This window comes from Chionomys nivalis, chromosome 20 (genome assembly GCF_950005125.1).
Source record: "Chionomys nivalis chromosome 20, mChiNiv1.1, whole genome shotgun sequence".
Lineage (NCBI taxonomy): Eukaryota > Metazoa > Chordata > Mammalia > Rodentia > Cricetidae > Chionomys > Chionomys nivalis.
This window is the reverse complement of record NC_080105.1, coordinates 3,784,901-3,807,712: the sequence shown is the minus strand read 5'-3', so window position 1 is coordinate 3,807,712 and position 22,812 is coordinate 3,784,901. Positions and strand designations below refer to the sequence as shown.

The 22,812-nt window shown below is 41.7% G+C and overlaps 1 pseudogene; it reads right to left on the bottom strand.

Moving 5' to 3' along the window:
* Positions 1-18,232: 18,232 nt before the first annotated feature.
* LOC130863069 (non-receptor tyrosine-protein kinase TNK1-like) lies at positions 18,233-20,220 on the bottom strand (annotated as a pseudogene).
* Between the last annotated feature and the right edge of the window lie 2,592 nt (positions 20,221-22,812).

Below are 22,812 nucleotides of genomic sequence, written 5' to 3'. Positions count from 1 at the left end.
TCCAAACTAATGTTCTTCATGCTCCACTTATTAGAGTGAACACATTCCTATCCTTCTTTACAGGATTGACCAGGTATATCCACAATTGCCCTCTTCTATGGGTCTTCTTTCCTGTGCTCTCTCATTTATTGCTAAACACCCACCTGCCTGTGGATAAATAAGAAGACTCCCAGCTTTACAACTAAGGAACTACAGTACTATTCTCGTGGGTGACACGTGTTGTGTCAACATAAACTGTCTTCATGGGTTTGGACTTCAGGGCTCTCCAACAGAACAATCATAGTGGAAAGATATTAAATACAAGAAATATTAACACATATTTTGCTACATATCTAAGAGTCTTTATAATCCTGAAATTCTGGGTGTTTTTAATCATCCACTGAAAAATGAATATTTAATTCTCAAAAATGAAAAAAATAGAAGAAAGGGGGAATGTTTTTTTTTTTATTCTTTTTTAATTAAAATTTCCAACTGCTCCCCGTTTCCCATTTCCCTCCCCCTCCTCCCACATATTGCCCCTTCCCCCCACTACCCTCCCCCATCCCCACTCCTCTTCTCCTCCCCCAGTCCATTCCCCCTCCCTCTCGATACTGAAGAGCAGTCCAAATTCCCTGCCCTACAGGAAGTCCAAGGTCCTTTCACTTCTATCTAGGTCCAGGAAGGTGAGCATCCAAACAGGCTAAGCTCCCACAAAGCCAGTTCATGTATTAGGATCGAAACCTAGTGCCATTGTCCTTGGCTTCTCATCAGCCTTCATTGTCCGCCATGTTCAGAGAGTCCAGTTTCAACCCATGCTTATTCAGTCCCAGTCCAGCTGGCCTTGGAGAGCTCCCAATAGATCAGTTCCACTGTCACAGTGGGTGGGTGCACGCCTCGTGGTCCTAATCTCCTTGCTCATGTTCTCCCTCCTTCTGCTCCTCATTTGGACCTTAAGAGCTCAGACCGTTGCTCCAAATTGGGTCTCTGTCTCTCTCTCGATCCATCGCCAGATGAAAGTTCCCGTGCCATTCTCCTTGGCCTCTCGTCAGCTCTCACTGTCCGCCACATTCAGAGAGTCCGGTTTTATCCCATGTTTTTTCAGTAGCAGTCCAGCTGGCCTTGGTGAGCTCCCAAGAGATCGGCCCCACTGTCTCAGTGGTTGGGTGCACCCCTCATGGTCCTGACTTCCTTGTCCATGTTCTCTCTCCTTCTGCTCCTCATTATAACCTTGGGAGCTCAGTCCGGTGCTCCAGTGTGGGTCTCTGTCTCTATCTCCATCCATCGCTAGATGAAGGTTCTATGGCGATATGCAAGATATTCATCAGTATGATTATAGGATAGGTTCATTTCAGGTTCCCTATCCTCAGGTGCCCCAATGAACTAACTGGGGACATTGCCCTGGGCATCTGGTAGCCATTCCAAGTTCAAGTCTCTTGCCAACCCTTAGGTGGCTCCCTTACCTAAGGTATGAGTTTCCCTGCTCCCCTATCTAACCTTCCTTTATCCCCAATCACCCCGATTCCCCCAGTTCCCCTCATCTTCTCCTTCACACTTTTCTCTCCCCATCACCCCTCATCCCCATCCCACCCCACCCCCAAGATTCCAATTTTTTGCCCATCAATCTTGTCTATTTCCCATAGCTGGGAGGATATCTATATGTTTTTCCTTGGGTTTACCCTCTTGTTTAGCTTCTTTAGGATCACAAATTATAGACTCAGTGGCCCCTATCCATGGCTAGAAACCAATTATGAGTGAGTACATCCCATGTTCTTCTTTTTAGGTCTGGGTTACCTCACTCAGGATCGTATTTTCTATTTCCATCCATTTGCATGCAAAATTCGAGAAGTCATTGTTTTTTACCGCAGAGTAGTACTCTAATGTGTATATATTCCACACTTTCTTCATTCATTCTTCCATTGAAGGGCATCTAGGTTGCTTCCAGGTTCTGGCTATTACAAATAATGCTGCTATGAACATAGTTGGACAAATGCTTTTGTCATATGATAGGGCATCTCTTGGGTATATTCCCAAGAGTGCTATTGCTGGGTCCAGGGGTAGGTTGATCCCAATTTTTCTGAGAAACCGCCACACTGATTTCCAAAGTGGTTGCACAAGTTTGCAGTCCCACCAGCAATGGATGAGGGTACCCCTTTCTCCACAACCTCTCCAGCAAAGGCTATCCTTGGTGTTTTTGATTTTAGCCATTCTGACAGGTGTAAGATGATATCTCAAAGTTGTTTTGATTTGCATTTCTCTGATCGCTAAGGAGGTTGAGCATGACCTTAAATATCTTTTGGCCATTTTAACTTCTTCTGTTGAGAATTCTCTGTTCAGTTCAGTGCCCCATTTTTTTAATTGGGTTAATTATCCTTTTAAAGTCTAGTTTCTTGAGTTCTTTATATATTTTGGAGATCAGACCTTTGTCTGTTGCGGGGTTGGTGAAGATCTTCTCCCAGTCAGTAGGCTGCCTTTTTGTCTTAATGACAGTGTCCTTTGCTTTACAGAAGCTTCTCAGTTTCAGGAGGTCCCATTTATTCAATGTTGCCCTTAATGTCTGTGCTGCTGGGGTTATACATAGGAAGCGATCTCCTGTGCCCATATGTTGTAGGGTACTTCCCATTTTCTCTTCTATCAGGTTCAGTGTGTTCAGATTGATATTGAGGTCTTTGATCCATTTGGACTTGAGTTTTGTGCATGGTGATAGATATGGGTCTATTTTCATTCTTCTACAGGTTGACATCCAATTGTGCCAGCACCATTTGTTGAAGATGCTTTCTTTCTTCCATTGTATACTTTTAGCTCCTTTATCGAAAATCACTTGTTCATAGGTTTGTGGGTTAAAATTCGGGTCTTCTATACGATTCCATTGGTCGACTTCTCTGTTTTTATGCCAGTACCACGCTGTTTTCATTACTGTAGCTCTGTAATAGAGTTTGAAGTCAGGGATGGTAATGCCTCCAGAAGTTCCTTTATTGTATAAGATTGTTTTGGCTATCCTGGGTTTTTTGTTTCTCCATATAAAGTTGATTATTGTCCTTTCAAGATCTGTGAAGAATTTTGATGGGATTTTAATGGGGATTGCATTGAATCTATAAATTGCCCTTGGTAGAATTGCCATTTTTACTATGTTGATCCTCCCAATCCAAGAGCAAGGGAGATCCTTCCATTTTCTGGTATCCTCTTCAATTTCTTTCTTCAATGCCTTAAAGTTCTTGTCAAATAGATCTTTCACTTCCTTGGTTAGAGTTACCCCAAGATATTTTATGCTGTTTGTGGCTATCGTGAAAGGTGATGATTCTCTTATTTCCCTCTCTGCTTCCATATCCTTTGTGTATAAGAGGGCGACTGATTTTTTGGAGTTGATCTTGTATCCTGCCACATTACTAAAGGCGTTTATCAGCTGTAGGAGTTCTTTGGAGGAGTTTTTGGGGTCGCTCATGTACACTATCATATCATCTGCAAATAATGCAAGTTTAACTTCTTCCTTTCCAATTTGAATCCCCTTTATCCCCTTATGTTGTCTTATTGCTATTGCTAAAACTTCGAGAACTATATTGAAGAGGTATGGAGAGAGTGGACAGCCTTGGCGTGTTCCTGATTTTAGTGGGATCGCTTTAAGTTTCTCTCCACTTAATTTGATATTAGCTGTCGGCTTGCTGTATATAGCTTTAATTAAATTTAGGTATGACCCTTGTATCCCTAATCTCTCCAAGACTTTTATCATAAAGGGATGTTGAATTTTGTCAAATGCTTTTTCAGCATCTAATGAGACGATCATATGTTTTTTTTCTTTCAGTTTATTTATATGATGGATTACATTGATAGATTTGCGTATGTTAAACCAGCCCTGCATCTCTGGTATGAAGCCTACTTGATCATAATGGATAATTTTTCTAATGTGTTCTTGGATTCGGTTTGCCAGAATTTTGTTGAGGATTTTTGCGTCGATGTTCATGAGTGAGATTGGCCTGTAATTCTCTTTCTTGGTTGGGTCTTTGTGTGGTTTTGGTATCAGAGTTACTGTAGCTTCATAAAAGGAATTTGGCAATGACTCTTCTGTTTCTATATTGTGAAATACATTAAGGAGAATAGGTATTAGGTCTTCTTGGACGTTCTGGTAGAATTCTGCATTGAAACCATCTGGTCCTGGACTTTTTTTGGAAGGGAGGTTTTTGATAACAGCTTCTAATTCTTCACGACTAACAGGTCTATTTAGGTTGTTCACCTGGTCCTGGTTTAACTTTGGTATATGGTATTTATCTAAAAAAGCGTCCATTTCTTTTACATTTTCCAGTTTTGTGGCATACAGGCTTTTGTAGTAAGATCTAATGATTCTCTGAATTTCCTCTGTGTCTGTGGTTATGTCCCCCTTTTCATTTCTGATCTTATTAATTTGCAAATTCTCTCTCTGCCGTTTGATTAGTTTGGATAGGGGTTTATCAATCTTGTTGATTTTCTCCAGGAACCAGCTTTTTGATTCATTGATTCTTTCAATTGTTTTCTGTGTTTCTATTTTGTTGATTTCAGCCCTCAGTTTGATTATTTCCAGGCTTCTACCCCTTCTAGGTGAGTCTGCTTCTTTTTTTTCTAGAGCTTTCAGGTGTGCTGTTAAGTCTCCAATGTGTGCTTTCTCTGTTTTCTTTAAGTGGGCAGTTAGTACTATGAACTTTCCTCTCAGGACTGCTTTCATAGTGTCCCATAGGTTTGAGTATGTTGTTTCTTTATTTTTATTGTCTTCAAGGAAGAGTTTAATTTCTTTCTTTATTTCTTCCTTAATCCAGGTATGGTTCAGTAGTTGACTATTCAGTTTCCATGAGTTTGTAGGCTTTCTGGGGGTAGCATTGCTGCTGAATTCTAGCTTTAATCCATGGTGATCTGATAAGATACAGGTGGTTATTAATATTTTTTTGTAACTGTGGATGTTTGCTTTGTTACCGAGTATGTGGTCGATTTTTGAGAAGGTTCCATGAGCTGCAGAGAAGAAGGTATATTCTTTCCTATTTGGGTGGAATATTCTATAGATGTCTGTTAAGTCCATTTGATTCATTACCTCCATTAATTCTCTTATTTCTCTGTTAGGTTTCTGTCTAATTGACCTGTCCATTGGTGAGAGAGGAGTATTAAAGTCTCCTACTATTAATGTGTGCAGTTTGATGGCTGCCTTGAGTTTTAACAATGTTTCTTTTACGTACGTGGGTGCTTTTATATTAGGGGCATAGATATTCAGGATTGAGATTTCATCCTGATGAATTGTTCCTGTTATGAGTAGAAAATGTCCCTCTCCATCTCTTCTGATTGATTTAAGTTTGAAGTCAACTTTGTTAGAAATTAGTATGGCCAAACCTGCTTGTTTTTTAGGTCCATTTACTTGATAAGCCTTATCCCAACCCTTTACTCTGAGTAGGTGCCTGTCTTTGTGGTTGAGGTGTGTTTCTTGTAAACAGCAGAATGTTGGATCCTGTTTTCGTATCCAATCTCTTAGTCTGTGCCTTTTTATAGGTGAGTTGAGTCCATTGACATTAAGTGATATTAATGACCAGTGATTGTTAACTCTGGTCACTTTTTTAGTAGTAGATTTTGTGTGTTTCCCTTCTTTGAGTTGCGCTGGTAATGGGTCTCTAGATGTCTGAGTTATTGTGGTCACTGTTGGACTCCTTGATTAGTGATTTTCCTTCTATTACTTTCTGTAAGGCTGGATTTGTGGCTACGTATTGTTTAAATTTGTTTTTATCCTGGAAAATTTTGTTTTCTCCATTTATAGTGAACGAAAGCTTGGCTGGGTATAGTAGTCTGGGCTTGCATCCATGGTCTCTTAGTTTCTGCAGTACATCTATCCAGGACCTTCTGGCTTTCATGGTTTCCATAGAGAGGTCAGGTGTAAGTCTGATAGGTTTACCTTTATAAGTAACTTGGCCTTTTTCCTTTGCTGCTCTTAGTATTCTTTCTTTATTCTGTATGCTTTGTGTTTTGATTATTATATGGCGAGAGGATTTTTTTTTTTTGATCCAGCCTATTCGGTGTTCTGTATGCTTCTTGAACCTTCATAGGTATATCTTTCTTTAGGTTGGGAAAGTTTTCTTCTATAATTTTATTAAATATATTTTCTGGACCGTTGAGCTGCGCTTCTTCTATTCCTATTATTCTTAGGTTTGGTCTTTTTATTGTGTCCCATATTTCCTGAATGTTTTGTGATGAGAATTTGTTGGCCTTGCTGTTTTCTTTGATCAGCGTGTTTATTTTCTCTATGGTATCTTCAGAATCTGAGATTCTTTCTTCTATCTCTTGTATTCTGTTGGTTATGCTTGCTTCTGTAGTCTCTATTCGTTTACCTAGATTTTCCCTGTCCAGCTGGCCTTCTGTTTGTGTTTTCTTCTTTGCCTCCATTTCAGTTTTTAAGTCTTGAACTGTTTCCATTATCTGTTTGATTGTTTTTCCTTGGTTTCCTAGGGTATCATTCACTGATTTGCTCAATTCTTCAAACTTTCTGTTATACTTCTCATCCATTTCTATAAGGGCATTTTTTACATGCTGTTTAAGGGCGTCAATCATTTTCATAAAGTCAATTTTATCTACTTCTTCATGATTAAGGTGTTCATGTCCTCCTGTTGTGAGGTCGCTGGGTTCTGGTGGTTTCATATAGTTTTTTAGATTGTTGGGTGAATTCTTGCATTGGCGCCTGCCCATCTCTTTCTCCGAATGCTCCCCTATGGATCTTCTTTTACCGGATCAGGTCTCCTTGCCTACTGATGTACCTTCTCAGTGATGGCACTCTGCAGTGATAGCTCTCCTGGTGCTTTAGTGATGTCTCTCCTGGTAGCAATATCAGATCCCGTGCCCAAAGACGGCTCTCCTGGTACCCAGATTAGCTCTCCCACTGATGGCTCTCCTGGTGCCAAGATCCAATCTCCCTGCAGGTTGGGTAGTTCGTAAACAAAGCCCCTACCTTGCTTGTTGCAGGCAGGCCAGTGAAACAAAGGAAGTCTCGCCTGCCTACTTGCCCTGAGGATTTGCCCCCAGCGCCAGACAGACTGAGCTGGATGGTGTTATGTGCCCAAAGAGGAAAAGGGGCAGAAGGGAAGAAGGGTTCTGGATGCAAGCTGGGTGGGACAAGAAGAGAGAGGCAGTATGTGGGGTGTAGAGCCCCTGCAGGGAGCCCAGGGAGTATAGGGTGGGGGATGAGGAACTTCAGAGTTCCCTGTCCAGGGCTGCTTCCGCCGCCACAGGTCACAAACTCACCACACTGCTGTCTCTCCTAGTGTCGAGATCAGATCTCTGTGCAGGTTGGGTAGTTTGTAAACAAAGCGCCTACCTTGGTTGGTGCAGGCAGGCCAGTGAAACAAAGGAAGTCTCGCCTGCCTACTTGCCCTGAGGATTTGCCCCCAGCGCCGGACAGACTGAGCTGGATGGTGTTATGTGCCCAAAGAGGAAAGGGGGCAGAAGGAAGAAGGGTTCTGGATGCAAGCTGGGTGGGACAAGAAGAGAGAGGCAGTATGCGGGGTGTAGAGCCCCTGCAGGGAGCCCAGGGAGTATAGGGTGGGGGATGAGGAACTTCAGAGTTCCCTGTCCAGGGCTGCTTCCGCCGCCGCTGGTCACAAACTCACCACACTGCTGTCTCTCCTGGTGCCGAGATCAGATCTCCGTGCAGGTTGGGTAGTTCGTAAACAAAGCGCCTACCTTTGTTGGTGCAGGCAGGCCAGTGAAACAAAGGAAGTCTCGCCTGCCTACTTGCCCTGGGGATTTGCCCCCAGCGCCAGACAGACTGAGCTGGATGGTGTTATGTGCCCAAAGAGGAAAGGGGGCAGAAGGAAGAAGGGTTCTGGATGCCAGGGCGAATGTTTTTTAAAAAACCAAGAAACTGTGTATGGGAAATCTTTAAAAAAACAAGAAACTTACCAGTTATTTCATGTATTTTTAATTTATATATTCTTACCTGGATAAAAACTTCTGTTGAATATTGTTGTCCACTTCTAAACATAAATGAAAAATATATTTTATAATGATCAGGTAAGCCACCTGCAGATCTTTTCTGCTCCCTCTGTTCTCCCAGACCAAATCGTTCAGTCTTATTCTCGGTGCTACAAGAGAACTAGCTCCAGTCTCTCTCCCACTGCACTGTCAACATCTTCTGTGGATCCCATAGACCATCCACTCCCAACATCCCTCCCCCATTCATTGTTCACCAGCCTCCAACTTTAGCAGCGACCTCCTGTTCAGACATAAGCCATACCTGCCAGAAAACCAGGTAGGCTGCCCACAGTTCTCAGCACTCTCTGTGTGTTCCTCTAGACCCAGTCCCTCAGTCTCTTCCCTAGAGCATCAACACATCACCAGCTACAACCTCACTTCCTCCCTGCGCATGTCTCTTATGGAACCCACCGAATGTCTCTTCCTAACCTTCCTCCCAACAAGTCATAATTGCATCCCAGCCTCCAACACCTGTAGCCATTTCCTGTGAACACAGTAGGTGAGTAGGCCAGTCAAACAGGCAATGTGCAATGTGCAACTATCACACCTTAGCAAAATCCAGAGAAGTAACAAAACAAAAACCAAAACCCTCCATAATACCCACTTAACTAAGGCAAACCCAGAAGTCAGCACCTAGACTTATAATTATCCCAAACCCAGATACCTAGACACTAGCTAGCATAAGAACATAATCAATAACAGCCAGAACAATACATCCCCACTAGAACATAGTTATCCTACCATATCAGGTACTTATTATTCCAGCATAAATGAAGCACAAGATAAAGACCTTACAAGAAATAGAGGTTCTTAAAGAGGAAATAAATGGCCTGAGTTAGTGGGAGTTCACTGACTCTGGAATGAAAGCAGGGAATCTGCATAGGACCAAACTAGGCCCTCTGAACGTGGGTGACAGTTGTGTGGCTTGGGCAATCTGTGCAGCCACTGGCAGTGGGACAAGGATTTATTACTAGTGCTTGAATTGGCTACTTGGAGCCCATTCTTTTAAGAGTGATACCTTGCTCAGTCTAGATATAGTGGGGAGGGGCCTTAGTCCTGCTTCAAACTGATGTGTCAGATTTTGTTGATTCCCCATGGAAAGCTTTATCATCTCTCAGGAGTGGATGGGGGTAGGGTGGAGGATGGTGGGGGAGAGTTGAAGGAGAGGGAATGGAGACTGGGATAGGTGTGTAAAATAGAAAAGATTGCTTAAATAAAAAGTTATTTCCTAAAAAATAAAGAAAAAGAAATCCATGAAAATACAAACAAACAGTTGGAAGACAAGAATAAATCCCCTAAATAAAGTGAGGAAGAAATACAAAAAGCCAAATAGTTGAAGGGAAAAATAAAACTGTTCAAGACCTAAAAATGGAAACAGAAGCCACACAAACGTAATGATACAATACATCATGAAAATTTTAGGAACTCGTACAGAAACTTTCAACAGAATACTAGAGATAAAAGAGAGAAGCTCAGGCATTAAAGACACAATGTAAGAAATGGATAGATTAGTCACGGACAATATTAAACCTAATATATTTAAACTATGCATCTGAGAAATATGGGACACTAAGCCTTAGAACAACAACAATTGAGGAAGGAGAAGAATCCCAGAAAAAATGTTCAAAAATCATAAAAGAAAATTTCCTAATAATAAGGATAGGCTTATAAAAGTACAAAAAGCATACAGAACACCATATAAATTGCCATATAATAATCAAAACACTAAACATACAGAACAAAGAAAGAACATTACAAACTGCAGGGGAAGAAACCAAGTAAGACATAAGGGTAGAAACCTGAATTCTTAAAGGAGTCTCTAAAATCCAGAAGGCCTGGACAGATGCCCTGCACCTTAAGAGACAACAGATACTAGTCCAGACTAATATCATCGGCAAAAAATTTCATTAGCTGGAAAAAATAAGATTTTTATAAAAAAGACAATATCTATTTATAAATCCAGTCCTACATAAAGTGCTAAAAGGAAAACCCCAAACTAAAGAGGTTAACTACACCCATGAAAACACAGAGAATAAATAATCTCATACAGCAAAACCAAAAGAAGGAAAGCATACCCACACATAAACATTCACACTCAAAGACACACATCACCACCAACAACGACAAATGACAGCAATCACCATCTCCCAATATCAATGTTCTCAATTGCATGATAAAAAAACAGATTAACAGAATGAGTTTAAAGACACGATCCATTGTTCTGTTGCATCCAGGAAACGCACTTCAACATTAAGGATAGACGTTGCCTCAGCGTAAAAGGTTGGAAAAAAGTATTTAAATCAAATGAACCTAAGAAGGTAGCTAGTGTAACCATTTTAATATCTAACAAAATAGCTTTCAAACCAAAATAAATTAAAGAATATGGATATGGACACTACACACTCATAAAAGGGAAAATCCACCAAGAAGACATTTCAATTCTTAATATCTACGCCCAAAACGTGAGGCCTTCAACTTTGTAAAAGAAGCATTGCTACAGCTTAAATTGCATATTAACCCACAAACACTGATAGTGAGTAAATACTTCAATATCACCAATGGACAGGTCATCCAAACAAAAAAGTAAACAGAGAAACATTGAAGATAACAGACCCAACAAACCAATGGATCTAAGAGATATTTATGGAACACTACACCAAACACAAAAGAATATACTTTTTAATAAGCATTCATGTATCTTTCTCCAAAGTGGATCACAATCATGGACACAAAGCAAATCTCAGCAGATTGAAGCAAATTGAAATCACCCTATCACACCACCATGGATTAAACCTGGATATCAACAATAAGGGAAAGAACAAAAAGCTTTAAAAATCATGGAAACTTAGCAACTCTGTAATGAATGAAAAATGGGTCAAGGCAGAAATAATTGAAATATATTAAAACTTTGTAGAACACAATGAAATGAATGTGCAGCATGCACAAACTTACAGGACACAGTAAAGTGGTGCTGAGAGGAAAGTACACAGCACTGTGTGCCTGCCTACACTTGGGAAAATCTCATAACTGAACAGCACACCAGAAAGCTCTGGAACAAAAAGAAGACTACAAGAAATTGTAAACTGGGGCCTGGAATCAATGAAACATATACAAAGTGAACAATACAAAAAGAATCAATGAAACAAAGAATTTATTCTTTGAGAAAATCAACAAGATAGCTAGACACAAACTTACCCAAACTGACTAAATGATGGAGAGAAAATATTTGGATGAACAAAATGAGAAGCAAAAAGGAGGACACAACACTAGATATCAAAGAAATCCAGAGAATCATCAGGAGACATACTTTAGGAACATGTGTGCCAAGAAATCAGAAAAATCAGAAGGAAAGATAGTTTGTTGATAAGTACCACTTATCAAAGTTAAATAAAGATCAGATAAACAATTTAAACAGACCTCTAACCCCTAGTAAAATCGTAGCAGACATCAGAAGTCTCCCAACCAGAGAAAATCAGGGCAGACAGTTTCAGTGCAGAATTACATCAGACTTTAAAGAATTAACGCCAATGGTCCTTAAATTATTCCACAAAATAGAAACAAAAGGAACATTGTCAAATTTATTTCATGAGGCCATAATTACCCTGATACACAGATCCCACAACGATTATGGATGTCGGCATTTAGAGAGAAAGAAAAACATATTTTACACCAGGCATAGAAAACTATAGCAGTAAAATTACAAGACTGGTGATTTCTTGATATGAATTGCGGGAAGCCCTCCCTATAGCGTATTCCTCAAAGAATATTCACGAATAGACAATTAGTAAAGAAACAAGCTTCTCCAAATACTGTGTTAAACTTATTCAGTTAACACAATCCCAGAGAACCTAGACAACAATAGGTTGTCTAGGATCCTAAGAGTAGGATACATGGATCTAATCTACATGGGAAGTAGAAAAAGACAAGATCTCCTGAGTAAAATGGGAGCATGGGGACCATGGGAAAGGGTTGAATGGGAGGGGAGATAAAGGAAGGGGAGCAGAGAAAAATGTATAGCTCAATAAAATCAATCAATAAAAAAATAAGAAAAATTGTTCAGTTAAATCAAAACCTGTCTAGGATAAGGCAGATAGGCTGTTCACATCTGGGGAAGATACTAATAAACTCTTTGGATCTAACTCTGGTCCCTGTCTGACATGTAGTATAAAGGATGATCGTGATTAGCTTTCACTGCTCATCATGAACAGAACAATGGGAAAGATCCCTCCCACAATAGTTATGCACCCTGAAGTGCATCTCTTAGTGGGAGAGAAGCAGAGCAGGAGCAGGACAACAGTTTTGTGAGAGGATTATCTGACTTGGATAAATTTATGTGGTTACATGTATAAATTACGGTCTCACTAACTCTTTCCTCATACTGATGCTCTGCACAAAAAAGACACCAACAATTCCTGTATATTTCATTCAAATGATTTAATCATTTTATTAGGCATAAAATATAAAAATGATTAAATATTGCACCTTGGGGTTGTAACATAATAGTACTTTAGAGATGGTATCTGATTAATGTTATGCATACACAATACAAGAAATATCTGTTTTTTATAAAAAGTCAACTTGTTACTGTGTGACTATAAGGAACCAATATTGTGTAATAGGGATTTTTCCTTATTTTTACCAAGATAACAGTTACTAAAATGAAAAACACCAATATGTTTTAGATAGTATCTTTTCAGATCTGAAATTTTTCTTAAGTGATTCTGCCTTCAAAAATGCAGGATTACTGCATTCAAAAAGACAAAGAATCAATTTAACTGCAATTTTCACGTGGTTTCCTTAACTCCCTATTTGAACTGTTTACATTTTTATTTTTATTTAGTGCTAAGACCACTTAGCATTTGTCATTTTCAAACTTTTATCTGGGACTAGAGAGATGGCTCAGCAGTTAAGAGCACAGCTTGTCTTAAAGAGAATCCAGGCCCAGTTTGCAGCCACCACACAGTGGCTCACAATCACCAGTTGCAAGCGTCCAACCCCATCTTCTGACCTCCACAGGCACCAAGCCCACATGTGGCGATGCATACACATGTGAAGAAAATACACAATCTTTAAAAGGTTTAGTCTTACCATTTCTGATCTGTACAGACGCAGATGGTTGAAATACAGATTTCTCCTGCTCCAGAGGTACAACTTTACTGTGGAATATTTTTAGAGTAATAATTAAAATTCACATGAAAACCATTTACCAAATGTTCTTAATTCTTTTTTTTGATTTCCTAATATATCTTACATTAGGCATTTACAAAAAAATTAATTTGTGCTTCAATGGTTAACTATGATTAGTGAATGGTTTCCTTACAACTTTTTCTCATGTCGAAGACGGGGAAATAATTTACACCCTGATTAAAACAACACATATACTAGTGTGTTTTTCAGTCTCCATAAGTTTGTGTATATTCCAGGCATTGCTAAGAAGAATGTATATTCTGAAGTATTTGGATAGGATGTTCTATAGATGTCAGTTAGGTCCATTTGATGGTATGTCATTTAACTCAGATTTCTCTGTCTTTGAGAAATAAATTATCTATCATAAGATTTAAAAAAAATTATAAAATTCTCTAAAATTGATGAATGCAAAAATGCTTGATATTGGTATACAGTTAGCATCATATTCAAAAAGCAATCAATAGCTATTAGTACCTATATTAAAAACAATAAGAAAAATCTCAAATAACTTAATGATGCATATTAGAGCCACAGAGAAACAGGAACAGAGCAAAGCCAAATTAGTAGGTAGAACTGAACATGAAGGCAGGAATTAATGAACACACACAAACACACACATACACACACAAGAAGGATTATGGAGGTTCTTCCACACACTTTGTTCTGAGGACTGAAGTAACTGAAAGCTTTGGGTTTATGTGTTCAATGCACTCAATGCTCCTAACTCATTCTTCTTCCCATAGCCCTAGAGCACTGTGGTCCCTTTAGTATTAAGAAACATTTTAGGGGCCATGGAACTCTGAAACTCAGCTTGCTTCCATACTGAGGGGACCTAAGAGGTGAAAGAATAGACACAAGGCCGGATGCCCTACTCTTTTCGACCTTCCCCGTGGGACAAAACCCAGGGGCCCTTCCCCAACTCTCTCGGCTTTTCTAGCCAGCCAGCAGTGAGTTTCCAGTGGCTAGGTTCCCCCCAAACCCAAATGCATCCACTGGACCTCCCAAGCTACTAACCACACCCTGCCTAAGAGCTGAGAGCTTGCTATAATACTGAGCAGATCAAGAGCATGCTACAATACCTGGAGGATTAAGAGAGAACATCAAGAGAGCAAACCAGCAGAGAAGACCAAGAGAGCAGAGGCATCAGAGGCTTTCTGAGAGACATTGACAGTACAGAGCAGACCAAGAAAAACCCCCAAATACCCAGGCAGCCACAGTAAGTGTTGGACCAAGAAGCAAAGACATTGCTGGCCTCCTTTGAAGGAAGAGATGGGTAGGTGCCAATGCAACAATTCCTCCACAATGTAAAATTCAACAAGGTAACACCAGAACCCAGCGGACACACAATAGGAAGACTTAACAGCCTAACCCAGAAGAAGTAGAAGAAAACGACTTTAAACTTAACTTTATGAAAATGATGGTGGCCTTTAAAGAGGAAGTAAAAAAGACCCTTAAAGAAATGGAGGAGAAGACAAACAAAAAATTGGAAGAAATTAACAAATCCCTTAAAGAAACCCAAGAAACATTTTAGGCATTTCATTGAGTGTCATGTTCTCTCCCGATGGGTAGTTTGGTAGAACATGAAACCGATCTCTACCTCTAAGCACTGAAGAGGCAACACTCTCAGAGTCCCCATCTTTTAGTGCTTTAAAGCTGCTTTTGATTCACAGGTTTGTGATGAAACTGTCGCATGACTATTCTAATGCTCAGCAAACACTTCTGCATGGTGCCGAGTCTTTACAGAACACTGACTGGGGAGCAACACTGCCCCCTCAACTCCACTCCATCTGAACTACAGCTCACAGCTCCAGAGGGCAGGGCTTGAAGTTGGTAAGCTCTGGAAGAACCAATTCATTTTCCAACGTTCCACCTACCTTGATTTTCACCACTGTTGTGGATCTCTTTGCAAGAGCTGTTTACCTATGTGCAGAATCATGTCCATAAGCCCATTCTCAAGGAAACTTTAGCAAAGCCTGGGAGGGTCTTAAACCCGGCCTTGTAATTCACACCCTCGCCAGCAGATAACTTGACCCAGACATATTACTGACCTGAATTAATGACCTGAAAGCTAATATTTTAAATAAATGTGTATGATGTATGCAGTGCACTTGCATGCATATGTGATTTCAAGTACATACATGCATTCCAGGGTGCAAGTGTGGCTGGGTCTCTTGTTTTGAAAACAAATGCTCAACTAACTATTCAGTAAACTTCTGGGGATTCTCTGTGTCTTTCCCATCTCACTGGAAGCTCCCAAGATGACAGATGCACACAAGACCATCAGGCCTCATGTGAATTCTGGGCATCCAAACTCCCATTATCACTCATGCATGGCGAGCACTTTACCTACTGAACCATCTCTGTAGCCATGGATTCATTACAGTCTTTCATACTATAACTGGGTGTAATCAGTAATTTCAAAATTGTGTGCTCTACAAGTAATTACTCAGCTTGTGATTAAAGAAGAAATAAGGATGACGATATTGACTTACACAGAGGAAAGCACAGTGCCAGTTTCCAAAGTTTATATTCTCCAGACACACAGTGTATTTTCAAACCCATACACTCTTACCTGATTGAAATTTTCCGTTTAGTTCTTCCCTTCAGTACTAAAGAGAAAGACAAAATGTGCTATAAACAACTGTAGAAAATATGACTATTAAATGCCAAGGCTAAAGTGTTTTTTACCCCATATACTTTGACACCAATTCTAGATAGTCTTCATGTGAATATTGATTTATATACAACAAATATATGAAGCACTCTCCATGTCCATTCCCTTTATATTTCAAAGGCCAAGAGAAGTTACTAGTTTTAATAAATTGTTGTACAAATACCTATAACCTGAATACTATCAGACAGAGAAGGTGGCATCTTAACCTGAATCAGTATTCCAAACCGACAAGTTACAGAGATACATTTTGTGGCTGATTTGAATTTTGTCTTTGTTCTAAGCGATGCTTACTGGATCTTCTTAGCATCCCCCACGACTCAGGAAGGGGATTTGGACCACTACCAAGTGGGATTGTGGCTCAGTGGTAAAGCTTAAGTAACTCATGTGGGAGCTCTCAGCCAGTCCTCATCACTATCAGTGCAAAGAATAATAAAATTCACAATAACATGATACAAGAACCTTACATATATCACCATAATACCAACTCTTAAGGGAAGAGGGTCGTTTGGATTCACTACCTAGTGTGGTTGCCCATGGCAAGTCAGGCACAAAAGCCTCTGTGGTGACAGTTGCTCAAAGAACAAACTCTGCAGTGCTCCTTCCACTGTCACAGAGTCTCTCTAGACTCTGTAGAGATGCAGCTAATACTTTGGAATACAGAATGATGCCATTTGTCCAACTCTCCTCTTCATGCACAAAATTTTCTAAAGATTGTGCTTTGTAGTGTGTCAGCCATGTTTTATCAGACCCCGATGTCCTTAACAAATGCTAAAGGGAAAACCTTCTAAGGGCAGAGTTCATAGGAAGGATGCATGCCAGAATGTGCACAAACCCCTAGGTTCAATGCCCAGAACTTCAAAAGTCCAAAACCAAAAGGAAACAAAGAAAATAAGAACATATAGGGGCTGAATAGTCCTCCTCATAAAGTCTATCACACTTACTAAGACATGGCATTGTCATTCAACAATTGGAGATAATTAAAAATAACCTTTCCTTTCTTTCTATCTTTTTATAAAAAAACTACCTTTTCTCAATTTACATACAAGTCCCACTTCCCACTCCCTCCCCTCCTCCTGCTCCCTCCATCTCCCCCTTATTCCTATTCCTGCATGAACTCCTGCATCATAAGTAAGCCTTCCCACCTGGAGTCAGCAAAGTCTAGTACATTGCTGTGAGGTAGGATCAAGGCCCACCCTACTATATCTAGGCTGAAGAAGCTATCCCCCCAAAAAATGTCTTTTGATTTTTTGTTTGCTTGCTTGTTTTTTTGCTGAGAGTAAATTTCATTGTAGATCAAATTCAGTGGCATGAGATAAAGAGAGCCTGTGTTCCTGTGTTCACTTCTCAGGGTTAGTTATACACCCATATTGTTCTTTATCATCATGATCTGATTTTTTTTTAAAAGAAAAAGATTATCCTACATCCATGTTAACTTGCAATTTTAGCAGAGAGGCAAATTCTCATTGATGGGTCACTTAGAGAGCAGTCGGCAGGATGGCATCAAGGCACGCATTTCTCACACATGACAATTTACAGTTGCTGGATATCAGGAGGAAGTGTAAAATAAAAATAAATAAATAAAATTTTAAAAATGGGTTATAAAACTCCAGTACAAGCTGTAGGGTAAATTCTGGTTAATTCCAGTGGCCCAACAGTCTGACCCAACCATACAACTGTCACCCACATTCACAGGGCTTAGTTTGGACCTATGCTGTTTCCCTCCCTGTCATGCCAGAGTTGATGAGCTCCCGTTAGCTCGGGCAGCTGTTTCAGTTGGTGTCCTCAACATGGTCCTGACCGCTTTTCGCACTGTAAACAGTGCCTCCTTTTTGGTTTACTGGTCACCAAAACTGGAATAATCACACAGAAACTATATTAATTCCAACCGTGTTTGGCCTTTTTTGTTCTGACTTTTTTTATCTATAGCATTTGTATTAAAGAAAAAAAAAATACTTGAGTCCAAAAACTGAGTTTTCATCACCCATGGTGATTCCAGAGAAAAACCAAACCAAGTCAGTGTCTAAGACGGGTGTCCCACGGAGTCTAGTGAGGTAGCTAGTGACAGGTCTAACAGTTGGTCCGTGGTCCAGTACAGCTACTCGATCGTCGTCTGTCGTGAGCAGATGATTCCTTGGCAGCTCTGTTCTTTCAAGTCCTCTTCAAGTGGGAGTGTAGGCAGAGTGAACTAGATCCTTCTTGTCCAGTCAGAGCCCCCAGAGGCCAAGGAGCAGGGCACGGAGGAAACTCTCATCCGTGCCTGACCCGGCGCCCTGCACACGTCCTGTACCTCCTCCACGGCAAGGAAGCTCTCCCTGGGTGTGAAAGTCGGCCTCTGTCAAGACCTCGTGGTTTCTGTTCGGTCCATAAGGTCAGGCTCTAAGTGGGCCAGGTTCTCCATGCTGGTAGCCATCCCCAAGGATGTAGAGTTCAGGACCGGGCCAGGATGTAGCGGCTGGCTGCTGACAGGTCCCACTGATGATGCTCCAAGATGCGCCGACAGTCTGCTCTGGATCTGTTACTGAGGTGGAAGAGCTGGTCTACCTTGAGGTTCGGGATAGCAGACGCCACATCTCCCCCAGAGGTTCTCAGTGCCACTTGACACTGCTGGTGGGTGACTCCATGTACACTTAGCTCCACCTCTATAATCTTTCTCTGCCACTCGGGGTCTGACGACGGGCCTCCAGAAGGGACAGTGGCTTTGCTGGCTCCAGGTACTCCGGTGCGATGATTGTGTGATTTGGGCCAGGGAGGTCGTGATTTGTGAGGCTGGATGGGCTGAGAAGAGCTGGAGATAAAAGGTGGGCGCGGAGGCAGGTCTGGGAGCCCCTGGGGCATAGCTCTAGTATGTCGAAGTTCCAGAGGGCTTGAACCACCTCCTGTGGGTCGGGGACCCAGGGACAGCACTGACTCCAGACTCTTGGATATTCCTTTCATCCTCTGCAGGGGCACCTTCCTTCTCTGGCCCCGTGCTGATGCTACATCCTGGAACTTTGTCTTCTCTCTGTCCCCGTCCATGCTTCCTCGGCATTTCTCTCCCCGGGCAGGGAAGGCTCTGAGGGCTGGATGGGTAACTGGCGAACCCCCCACGTCTGGCAGTATCACCGCTGACACCGGGAAGTTGCCCACTTTGAACGTGCGGCCCTTCTGACCCTTCCAGGTTGTGGTGTCGGGGCTGCCCTCGATGATAGTGATGGGGTCACCCGGCTCCATCCACAAAGCACCTGGTTCTGTAACTTCCCTAACGCAACGTCCTTCAGAAAACCAAGCCTCTTGAAGCAGCCCTTCCAGGTTGGAAAAGCTAGGCCGGTCTGCAGGGTGAGGGGCCCAGCAACGCAAGGCGAGTGAGTAGAGGGCCCTGGAGCAGAGAGGAGGCCTTGGCAGCCTGGCTCGGTCCTTCTCCAGCCGGTGTAAGATGAGATATGGTGGAACACCCGCCCAGGGCTCCTCGCCTCCAGAAAACATTTCCCACAGTGTCACGCCAAACATCCACACATCGGGGGCAGAGCAGAAGGCTCCCTGGGGGAGGCTCTCTGGGGCACACCAGGCATAGGGGATGGGACGGGGTCCGCCCATCACGTAGCGACCTCGGGCGCCGCCCAGCGGTCTCACAAATCCAAAATCTGCCACCTTGATGGTGCGCGGTGAGGCCAGGAGCAGGTTGCCGGTAGCGAGATCCAGGTGCACTAACCCACGGGACCCCAAGTACGCCATGGCTCCTGCCAACTGACGCAAGAAAAGGCACAGTAGGGCCACAGGCAGTGGGGGTGTCGGCGCTGGGGCAGTCAAGCGCGCATGCAAGGAGCCCAATGGCGCCAGCTCCATCACCATCTGTAGAGGCTGGCCCAGTACGAGGCCGTGCAGGCGCAGCACGTGTGGGTGCTCCAGCTTCATGATGACAGACACTTCTCGCAGGAAGTCTCCCAGTTCAATGCCCATCGGACCCTCAGGACCAACACGGAGGGACTTGACAGCCACTGGAATACTTTGGCCACTGGGCAGTGTCCACAGCCCTCGATGGACAACACCGAAGCAACCCGAGCCCAGGAGCTCCCCTCTGCACACGGCACCCTCTGGAATCAGACTCTTGAGTCCCCCTCTGGCTTGTGGAGACACAGAAGACTGTCTGAGCGTGGAGCCATCTCCTTCTGTTCAGGTGCAACCCCCCCCCCCCCCCCAAGGATCTTGTAGACCCAGTTCTTAGACTTGACACCGGAGCGGTACCTCTTCAGGGCTTCAGCAAGCCTGCGCTGGGCAGGCCTGCCCATGCCAATGTTGTCCAGGTCCTCAGGCCTCACAAAGTCAAAATGTTCTGGCCCAGTGACGTTAAGCTCCTCAAGGATTGGCCGGTAAAACTGGGCCAGTTGGATGTCCCGGAGCAGCCGAAGTAGCCACAGGGAACTGGCTTTGGGGAGCATGTCTGGAGTCGACTTCTAAGGCGAATGGCAGTCTGCTTTAAACGTGTGACCTGGCAGAGCCGGAAGATTGTTCTGACTTCTTAACTAACTCTTATATCTTAGGTTTACCTATTTTTTAATTGTTTTTTATTGAGCTATATATTTTTCTTCACTCCTCTCCCTTTCTCCTCCCTCTGCTTTTACCCTATCCTGTGATCCCCATGCTCTCAATTTACTCAGGAGATCTTGACCTTTTCTACTTTCCATGTAGATTAGACCCATGTGTCTCTCTTAGGGTCCTCTTTGTTGTCTAGATTCTGGGATTGGGTTTTTATTTGCTTGATGTCTAAAAGACACTTATGAGGGAACATATATTATGTTTGTCTTTCTGAGTCTGGGTTACCTCACTCAGGATGGATTTTTCTACTTCCAAACATTTGCATGCAAATTTCAAGATCTCTTAGCTTTTTTACTGCTGAGTAGTATTCCATTGTATACATGTACCACATCTTATTTATCTACTCTTTGATCGAGGGGCATTTAAGTTGTTTCCAGGTTCTGGCTATGACGAATAATGTTGCTATGAACATACTTGAGCACATGTCCCTGTGAGGTGATTGAGCATTCTTTGGGTATATACCCAAAAGTGGTATTGTGGGGTCTTGAGGAAGGTTGTTTCCTAATTTTTTTGAGAAATCACCATACTGATATCAAAAGGGGCTGTACAAGTTTGCACTCCCACCAGCAATGCAGGAGTTTTCCCTTTCCCCCACATCCTCTCCAGCATAAGCTGTCACCAGTGTTTTTGATCTTGTTCACTCTTACAGGTGTAAGATGAAATCTCAGAGTTGTTTTGATTTGCATTTCTCTGATGACTAATGATGTTAAACATTTCCTCAAGTGTCTTTCAGCCATTGTAGATTCATCTGTTGAGAGTTCTGTGTTTATGTCCCCATTTTTTTCACTGGATTATTTGGTTTTTGATGACCAATTTCTTGAGTTCTTTGTATATTTTGGAAATCAGACCTCTGTCTGATGTGGGGTTGGTGAAGATCTTTTCCCATTCTGTAGGCTGTCGTTTGGTCTTGCTGACCATGTCCTTTGCTTTACAGAAGCTTTTCAGTTTCAGGAGGTCCAATTAATAATTGTTTCTCTCAGTGTCTGTGCTACTGGAGTTATATTTAGGAAGTGGTTCCTTGTGCCAATGTGCTCAAGGGTACTTCCCACTTTCTCTTCTATAAGGTTCCGTGTGGCTGACTTTAAGTTGAGGTCTTTGATCCATTTGGAGTTAAGTTTTGTGCATGGTGATAGATGTGAGTCTATTTTCATTCTTCTACATGGTATGTAGATTGCTTTTGGTAAGGTTGCCATTTTTACTATGTTAATTCTACCTACCCAAAAGTATGGAAGATCTTTCCACTTTCTGGGGTCCTCTTCAATTTCTTCAAAGATTTAAGGTTTGTTCCTTGTATCCCTGCTCTCTCCAAGAATGAATGCTGTATTTTGTCAAAGGTCTTTTCAGCATCTAATGAGATGATCATGTTTTATTTTTCAGTTTGTTTATGTGGTGAATTAATCTTTGGGATGAATCCTACTTGGTCATAAGGAATGATTTTTCTTATGTGTTCTTGGATTCAGTTTGCCGGTATTTTATTGAGCATTTTTGTATCAGTGTTCATAAGTGAGATTGATCTGTATCTCTCTTTATTAGTAATGTTTTTGCGTGGTTTGGGTACCAGGGTAATTGTAGTCTTCTAAAAACAATTTGGCAATGTTACTTCTGTTTCTGTTGCGTGGAACAATTCGAGGACTATTAGTATTAGTTTTTTGAAAATTCTAGAATTGTGTAGAATTTGTGCAGAAACCATCTAGTCATGGGCTTATTTTGGTTAGAAGACTTTTGATGACTGTTTCTATTTCTTTAGTGGTTATAGGTCTATTTAATTTGTTTACCTGGTCTTGATTTAGTTTTGGTAAGTGATATTTATACAGAAAATGGTCTATTTCCTTTAAGTTTTCCAATTTTGTGGAGTACACGTTTTCAAAGTATGACCTGACAATTCCCTGGCTTTCCTCCATGTCTGTTGTTATGTTCCTTTTTTCATTTATGATTTTGTTAATTTGTATATTCTCTGTTTGCCTTTTGCTTAGTTTGTCTATTTTGTTGATTTTTCTCAAAGAACCAACTCTTTGTCTCATTTATTCTTTGTAGTGTTTTCTTTCATTTTATTTTATTGATTTCAGCTCTCAATTTGATTATTTCCTGCTGTCTAGTCCTCATGAGTGAGTTGTTTCTTTTTTGTTCTAGAGTTTTCAGGTGTTGTTAACTGATTAGTGTGGAATTTTTCAGGTTCTTTTTTTCTTTCTTTTGCCGTGGAGGGCAAAGTGTCCCATATATATATATATATATATATATATACAACATTGTAAACATACGCAGTCTATATTACATTTGCTTCTGTCTGCTGTTTGCATGTCTGTCAGTCAGTCTAGGGGACGGACAGATCTCAGGAGCCTTGTCCAGCTACTCCCCATCCCTACCTTTCTGCCCCACACTGGAAACAGAGACAAAAGAGGCATTGTCCCCAAGTTCAGAAGGAACAAGCAGGAAGG